This window comes from Trachemys scripta, chromosome 6, assembly GCF_013100865.1.
Source record: "Trachemys scripta elegans isolate TJP31775 chromosome 6, CAS_Tse_1.0, whole genome shotgun sequence".
In the NCBI taxonomy this organism is placed as follows: domain Eukaryota; kingdom Metazoa; phylum Chordata; order Testudines; family Emydidae; genus Trachemys; species Trachemys scripta.
This window is the reverse complement of record NC_048303.1, coordinates 71,366,273-71,373,743: the sequence shown is the minus strand read 5'-3', so window position 1 is coordinate 71,373,743 and position 7,471 is coordinate 71,366,273. Positions and strand designations below refer to the sequence as shown.

At 43.7% G+C, this 7,471-nt stretch overlaps 1 long non-coding RNA gene across 1 annotated transcript; it reads right to left on the bottom strand.

The window, feature by feature from the left end:
- Positions 1 to 302: 302 nt before the first annotated feature.
- Positions 303 to 7,194, bottom strand: LOC117879431. The gene is made up of 3 exons (XR_004646267.1): positions 6,340 to 7,194; positions 3,095 to 3,157; positions 303 to 851 (listed from the first exon to the last, which is right to left on the bottom strand). It is a non-coding gene; the product is annotated as an uncharacterized LOC117879431 (long non-coding RNA).
- Between the last annotated feature and the right edge of the window lie 277 nt (positions 7,195 to 7,471).

Here is a 7,471-nt window from a genome sequence, read left to right as displayed (position 1 = left end):
ACAGCCAGACACAACGCCAATTACAGGAGCCCATCAAGGAGCTAAGAAAGGCTTAAAAGGACTACTTTAACACTGTGCCATAATAGTGCAGTATCTTGCTTTTGTGTACTTCTCTGGGAACTTGACTTGAATATGGATTTTAGCTCCTTTTATGAATTTGGTGGGAGGAATGATGATTTGGGCTGCTACATTTCTGTTTTGTTAGACCCAGTAAATAGATCTTGATTTTTTTGAAAACATAATTTTATTGAGTGGTAATGAAAAACAAACTAATGAACCACAGACTCATCAGCATTTATTAAACCTTACCTACAATTATTTAACACACAAAAATACAAGCAAAGAGCAATGTACTTGCTGATTGATCCTACATAAATCATAGGTCAGTAAATGCTTAGTCATAGCAGTTCTCCTTGTTTTTCACTGGCATGGGGTGGTAAGGATAAGACCGAAGACTATACTTACCCCTTGAGGAGGAAAGGAGTGCTGTACATTCCTGTGAACACTGGATGGTCGATGAAGCACAATGGCTGCTGGGAGGAGGTTTGGGGTGCTTTGCTCCATAATACTATGCAAAATCTGTTTGTATTGCTTGAAGAGCTGCATAATATCGTCGTGCACATCTCAGTGCACTTGAGTCCTTCTGCCTTTCCACCAGCATGTGATCCTTCCAATCCTAGTCACTCAACCTTGTCTCCAGCATGAGGTCCTTCCATGCTGGCCTATTCTCCAAGTCAGCAGTCTCTGAGGACTGGGGAAGCTCTGAAAACATGTCTTTCTTCTCCTGATCAAGGTCAGTCTTTCAGCAGGTGTTGAGGGGGCACCTCTCTAGGATCCCCCAGCTAAGGACACTGATAAACAAAAGGAGAGAGTTATTGGAAAGGAAAAGGAAAATATAAGTCTCAAAACTCTCTAAATTTTTTCTCATAAAGATCTTTCTAAAAATATGCAGAGAGTCAGACTTACTTTGGGACAGCTTGCTTTGGGACCACTCTACAGCTCCAGATATGGTGAACAGCATGGGGGTGCTGCTGAAATCGTTTAGTTATGGGGGTAGGGTTGCCAACTTTCAACCCTGGGTTTGCCAACTCGCACAAAACTGAACACCCTTGCCCTGCCCCCTGCCCCTTCACTGAGGCCTCTCCCTCCGCTGCTCACTCCATCCCCCCTCCATCTGTCGCTCACTCTCCCCCTTCTCACCCACTGGGCTGGTTCAGGGGGCTGGAGTGTGGGAGGGCAGGAGGGCTTTGGGTAGGGGGGCAGGCTCCAGGGTGGGGGCAGAAATTAGGAGTTCAGGGTGCTGGAGGGGGCTCTGGACTGGGGCAGGGAGTAGGGGTGTGGACTCTGATGTGGAGCCAGGCATGAGGAATTTGGGTGCAGGAGGGAGCTCCGGGATAGGGCTGAGAGGTTTGGAGTATGGGAAGGGACTCTGGGCTGGGGCAGGGGCATGGGGAAGTGTGATGGCTCTGTCTGGGGGTGCAGACTCTGGGGTGGGGCTGAGAATGAGGGGTTTGGGGTACAAGAGGGTGCTCTGGATGGGACTGAGGGGTTCGGAGGCCAGGAGGGATATCGGGGCCGGGGCAGGGGGTTAGAGCACCAGGGGAAGTGAGGGATCTGGCTGGGAGTACAGGGTTTGGGGTGCAGGAAGATGCTCTGGGCTGGGATCGAGGGGTTTGGAGGGCAGGAAGGGGATCAGGGCTGAGGCAGGAGGTTGGGGCCCAGGAGGGGGTCAGGAGCGCAGGCTTCAGGTGGCGCTTAACTCAAGCAGCTCCCAGCAGCAGTGGCATGTCCCCACTCTGGCTCCTATGCGGAGGCGTGGCCAGATGGCTTTGCACGCTGTCCCATCCGCAGGCACTGACCCCGCAGCACTCATTGGCCGCGGTTCCAGGCCAATGGAAGCTGTGGGGGCGACACTTGGGGCAGGGGCAGTGTGTGGAGCCCCCTGACTGCTCCTATGTGTAGGAGCCGGAGGGGGGACATGCTGGCTGCTTCCCAGGAGCCGCGCAGCATGGAGGCTAGCAGGGAGCCTGCCAGCCCCGCTGCGCAGCGCCGCCAACTGGACAGTCAACGGCCAGGTCAGTGGTGCTGACTGGGGTTGCCAGGATCCCTTTTTGACCAGGTGTTCCAGTCGAAAACCGGACACCTGTGACCCTACATGGGGGGCTGGTGGGTGTGCTGGTGAGTAAGGACAATGCAGTAAATATTGCTAGAATTGTTACAGGTGGTGGTGATCATGGCTGATAATGGCTCTTGAGGGTGACAAAGGTCCAGAGAGAACAGCTGTTCCAGGCAGCTTGAGGTCTCTCTGATGCATATGATGCCAGGCAGTTCAGAGTGATGGTGCCAGCAGAGCGCGTCGCAGAGTGATGTATCATGGAGGAAGAAACTGGCCATGCTTCCTAGAAATGTCTGGGAAAGGATCAAAAAATATCTACTAGAAAATGTTATGAAGATAATTCCAGAGGACAAAAAGGGACAACCATACAAAAATTCACAAATGAAGAAGGTTTGTCACTGCTGCCTAGCACAAGTCCAGAAAAATGAACCTGCTGAGCTAATGTCACCGCCTCTACCTCAACTATACATGCAAAGTAATGAGTATGATTTGTTTTGGACAACTGGACTTGACAATCAAAGCACTGTCTCTTGCAATGTTAACATTATATGTTTACTTTACAAGTTTAATCTTAAAAATCAGAAACTTTGATTAGCCAGTCCCTGGATTGCTTGCAAGGAATATCTTAAATTTCTTGTGTACTTTTTTTTTATACTCTGGTATCGGTGTCAATACAGTATATTTCTGTTTCTTTTAAATGAATTGAATCGCTAGTACTTTAGTGTCGCGTGATAGCAGGAATTCTATCTGGATGCCAAAATATGTTGGCTGCTAAATGAACTCAATATTTTGTTTATTGGCAGTTCATAGTTTTAAAATAAACTGGCTACTTTGAAAGTCAATTCCTTTGTTCTCTGATCACATGTGAATGGTCACCATTTGGAAAGGGGCAGGGAGAGGGACCGAGAGGGAGAAAATTTTAAGCACTGCAAAGATAAACAAATCATGCAGCCAAAAATAATGCAGTAATATGCCTACCTGAGCTTCCTTCCCCTTCCTCAGTGGGAGTGTTGCCAACCCTCCAGGATTGGGCTGGAGTCTCTAGGAATTAAAGGTTAATCTTGTGATGAAATCTCCAGGAATACATTGAACCAAAATTGGCAACCCTACTCAATTAGCTTGTCTCTAGTCTCATCTAAGCTCATTGTTGCTGCAACATGCGAGTTTCTTTCCATCCATCCTGTGGGTCTGGATGGGGGACACCACTGCCACCTCAAATGTGACAGTGGGCACATCGCAAGTATGGTATGGAACTCACCATAGAAACAGCAGGTCTGTGGGGTGGTCAGATTTTCTGTCAGTGTCCCTCACCTTCTGTAATGATTACTGCGGCTCCTCCCCCTTTGCCCAGTATTGCTTCTAGTCCCTGTCATAGCCCAGCTCTTACACCCTCCTCTGCAATGTCTTTTGTTACTGTAGTTGTCTCACAGGTGGGCTTGCACTGCCCTTCTCCCCCACATGCCAAAAAATCCAGGACTTTTTTTTCCTGGTCCAGACAAGCGCACAAGGTTTAACTGCAGCTTTATCTTTGCATTGAGCCATGCCTCTCAGCTCACAGTATAGGTTAATAGGTGTGCTCGCAAATTCAGGCTCCCAGGAAAAAGGGCATTTTCAAAACATTGGGGATTTTACTGCGGGGCAAGCTTCCAGTCATGATTATCCTTGTAGTGGAGTTTAAAATTGTGACCTGAGTGGATGCTGTTGTCGGCACAGCGTATTGTGGGCCTGTTGCTGTAGGAGTGTTTTTACCAGCACAGGTAATACAGCACCTACACTTGCATTTTGCTAGCAGAAATATGTTGGCTGAGTACTTATATCGTTCAGGGAGGTGGTTTTATTTTGGTAATAGAAATTCTGAATTTTACCTGCTGGAATCAAATTTGGATGTGAACACATGCAAATCTGTACCACTAAGAGGCAAATTTTGTTGGCAAAATCTGGTCGCATAAACCAGGCCTAAGACATTTCTCAAGACCTACAGCAAAGCAGCAAGGTCTGAATAAATAAGCACAGGCTTGGAAAGAAGGAAGTCCTGAGTTCTACTTCAAGCCCTGCAACTGTCTCTGGGTGACCTTGAGCAAAGCCACTTTACTACTTTGCCTCAGTTTACTCTACTGCTACCTCACAAGGATTGTATGGTTTAATTAGCTAATATTTGTACATAACTTAAACTATAAAATGCTTAGTATTATTACTGTTGCTACATGACACACTATAATTATTTCCACATCATGAGAAGATAATTACTTGTTTTAGTACAAAGCAAATTGGCACATACACACAATGCACTCATATTCTGGGACAATCCTATTACGTAGCTCTAATCTATAATTAGACTGACTTTGTGTGCATAAAATTTGTACTGCCAACGCTTAAACCGAGATAAGAGACTACAGGATTGCCACCATATTCTTTAGTGATGTGGACTAATCTGAATAATATTCAATAGGCATAATTAATAAAATGACCAATGCTGGACTAGGTGTTATGCTTGACCTGCATACTCTAAATGATTTAAGTTATAGTTACGTGTTCCAGAATATTATGCCAGACCTAATTGTTTTTTCCCCCTCACCACTTAATCACATTTCACTGTTATAACTCCCTGAGACTCAGATCAGTGGCAGTGATGGTAGAATGCTTTTCTACCACTGATTTTTAACAACTGCTATTTTCATCTCTATTTCATCACTATTCAAATCTATTAATTTTAAGACCAGAAGGGACCATTGTGATCATCTAAGTTGACCTCTTGTGTAACAAAGGCTGGAGACATTATGTCATTCCAGCCAGTGAATGAGTCAGCAGAAAACAAGTCTGTCAGCAAAGGTTTCTTCCTCAACTGTTCATATTTCATAGGAAAATAAAGAACGTTACGGTGAAAGGGGTCCAATCCAGGCCCAAGGCCTCTTTGGGTGGATTCTAATTTCCTTAAGTCATTTTCACCCTTCTGCTTCCTAAATAGCCACCTGTGCACTGGGAGCTAACCCTTTGTTTACAAGGGACCAGATCATAGCCCTTTACTCTGTCAGAGACAGGTTTACTTAGTCCTGCCTCAGTGCGGGGAGCTGGACTTGATGACTTCTTGAAGTCCCCTTCAACCCTACATTTCTATGATTCCATTATTTTTCACACAAATAAATGACATAACTATGGTACGTTAATACTGTAGGGGTGAAGTTGTGATTTCTGTGCTGAAACAGGAGCAGAGAAATATTGGCTACTTCACAATACTTACAGAGGCATTTCTGAAAAAAAGCAAATGGAAAAAAAAAAAAAAGCCGCGATCGGCGGCTTCAGTTCAGTGGCAGGTCCTTCACTCCTAGGGGGAGTGAGGGACCTGCCACCTCCGCATTGCCGCAGGTGCCGCCCCTCTCCCTTGGCCGCCCCAAGCACCTGCTTGTTAAGCTGGTGCCTGGAGCCGGCCCTGAGGGGTGGGTTTACACACGTCTGAATGGTCAGACTCCACAAACAAAGCTTGCAAATCTTGTCATCTCTGCACTGGTATGCACAGAAGAATATCTATATGGTTTACAGAGTCATTTTGTAAGTTTGGTAGACAATGCCTGTAGACTAAGATTCATAGCATTCAGCACATAAAAAAACAATATCTATAAATATAAAATTACAGGATATTAACATGGAATTTAGAAGCTCTAAAGCGGTTAACACAAAGCTTACGAAGGTCCAGCAAATATCAAGTGGTTATAAAAATCATAGGGAGTTTACTAAGAATTATTGCAAAAAAAGGTTAAACAAGGCAGATGCACGAACTTTCATTTGGAATCAGTGTGTGAATCAGTGTGTGAAACAAGTCTGAAGTATTTATCCCAAGTCATATTTCAGATAGGTGTGAGCAAAAACCTTTCCAACTATGGAGCTGCTCCATAACAGCATGGTAACATTAAGAGAGATATTAAGAAGTAGAGACAGGGAAGAAAAGTTATATCTTCACATTGTTGATGCAGTGGAGAGATATAGGAAGGCTTTTCTGTCAGGCACTACAGAGGAAAAGAGGGTGGTTACAAAAATGTTAAGACTTGGAGAAGGAACAGAGAAGAGGACAATATCTGTGATGGAGGATCATAAAGAGACAAAGTCCATGAGGTAGACTGGGCCAAGTTTTAAAACAAAGGCAGTTTTGCAGTGGATCCTGAAATAAATGGCATAAATGAAAGCACAAAGCAAATATCAGGGATAGAATGTTCTAACAGGCCTCTCACCTCACTAAATGCCATTGGAAATCAGTCTTTATTACGAAGCAGTCTCCATCAGATGAGGCCATCATGGTTCAGGGCTTCCTCTCACTTTGCAGAGAGAATTACACATTAAAAGGTGAAGTGAATGGATGCGTGTAAAATACTGTGTTTTTTCTTATCTGAATTTAATTACACTATCCATAGACCCATGGGCCCAGAGAATTTAATAAAACTGAAGGAGGAAGGAAAGCTTGCTGAGCAGAGAGGCTTACATTGCCCTGTTTGGCACACTGATGGCCAAGAACTTCATTTTGTCTCACTTCTGATTTCCACTGGGATTAAAAACACTAATCTGGTTTTAAAATATTATCCTGTGACTAAGAAGATGAATGCACTTTTGCTGTTTTTGATTTTCTCTTTTATATAAAAGGAATGTAAATATATTAATAAAGTGCTAACAGAGTAGTTGACAATCCAAACTTATATGCAAATCAGATTTATAACCAAGATTAACATAACAAAGAAAGATGCGGCCCTGGTGGTTTTTAAAATATTCACTTGAAATGAGGCAGGGACATGAAAAATAACTGCCTTGCCTTCTGAAATGATTCAGCTTCTTTCAGGATTTGAATCCATTGCTTTATTAGAAAAAAAAGAAATCCCTCGGTTGAGTATGAAATGGCTGTCACACAAACGTTTCAAAGCTATAAGCTGAAATAAAAAGAATATATCAAACTGTAAAAAATCTGTGCCTATCTGACAAATTTACTGTTACTATTGTGCATGAAAATGCTTTGTACCTACCTTCAAAAGACAGATGGCAAAACTTAACTGTTGGTTTGTTTTATCCCACAATTCTGCTATATGGTTAGCTATGGAAATTGTAGTCTTCTTAGTAACAGTGATTATAGCAAAAGAGAAGTAGATAACTGTACAATATTTTTAACTACTTTTGACTGTTTCGATTTGCTCAGTTTCCTCCGTTAATTAAATGCTTGTAACAGTAGCTGCAGTAACCAGTGACTATTAACTCTTGTCACATGATAGGTCAGGATTATAAAACACAGATACCCTCTGTGTCATATGACTGTGCCAGAAAATAAAGATCATTCTTTCCACGGTTCATGTGCATCATACCCTTATTAAAGTAGGTTTT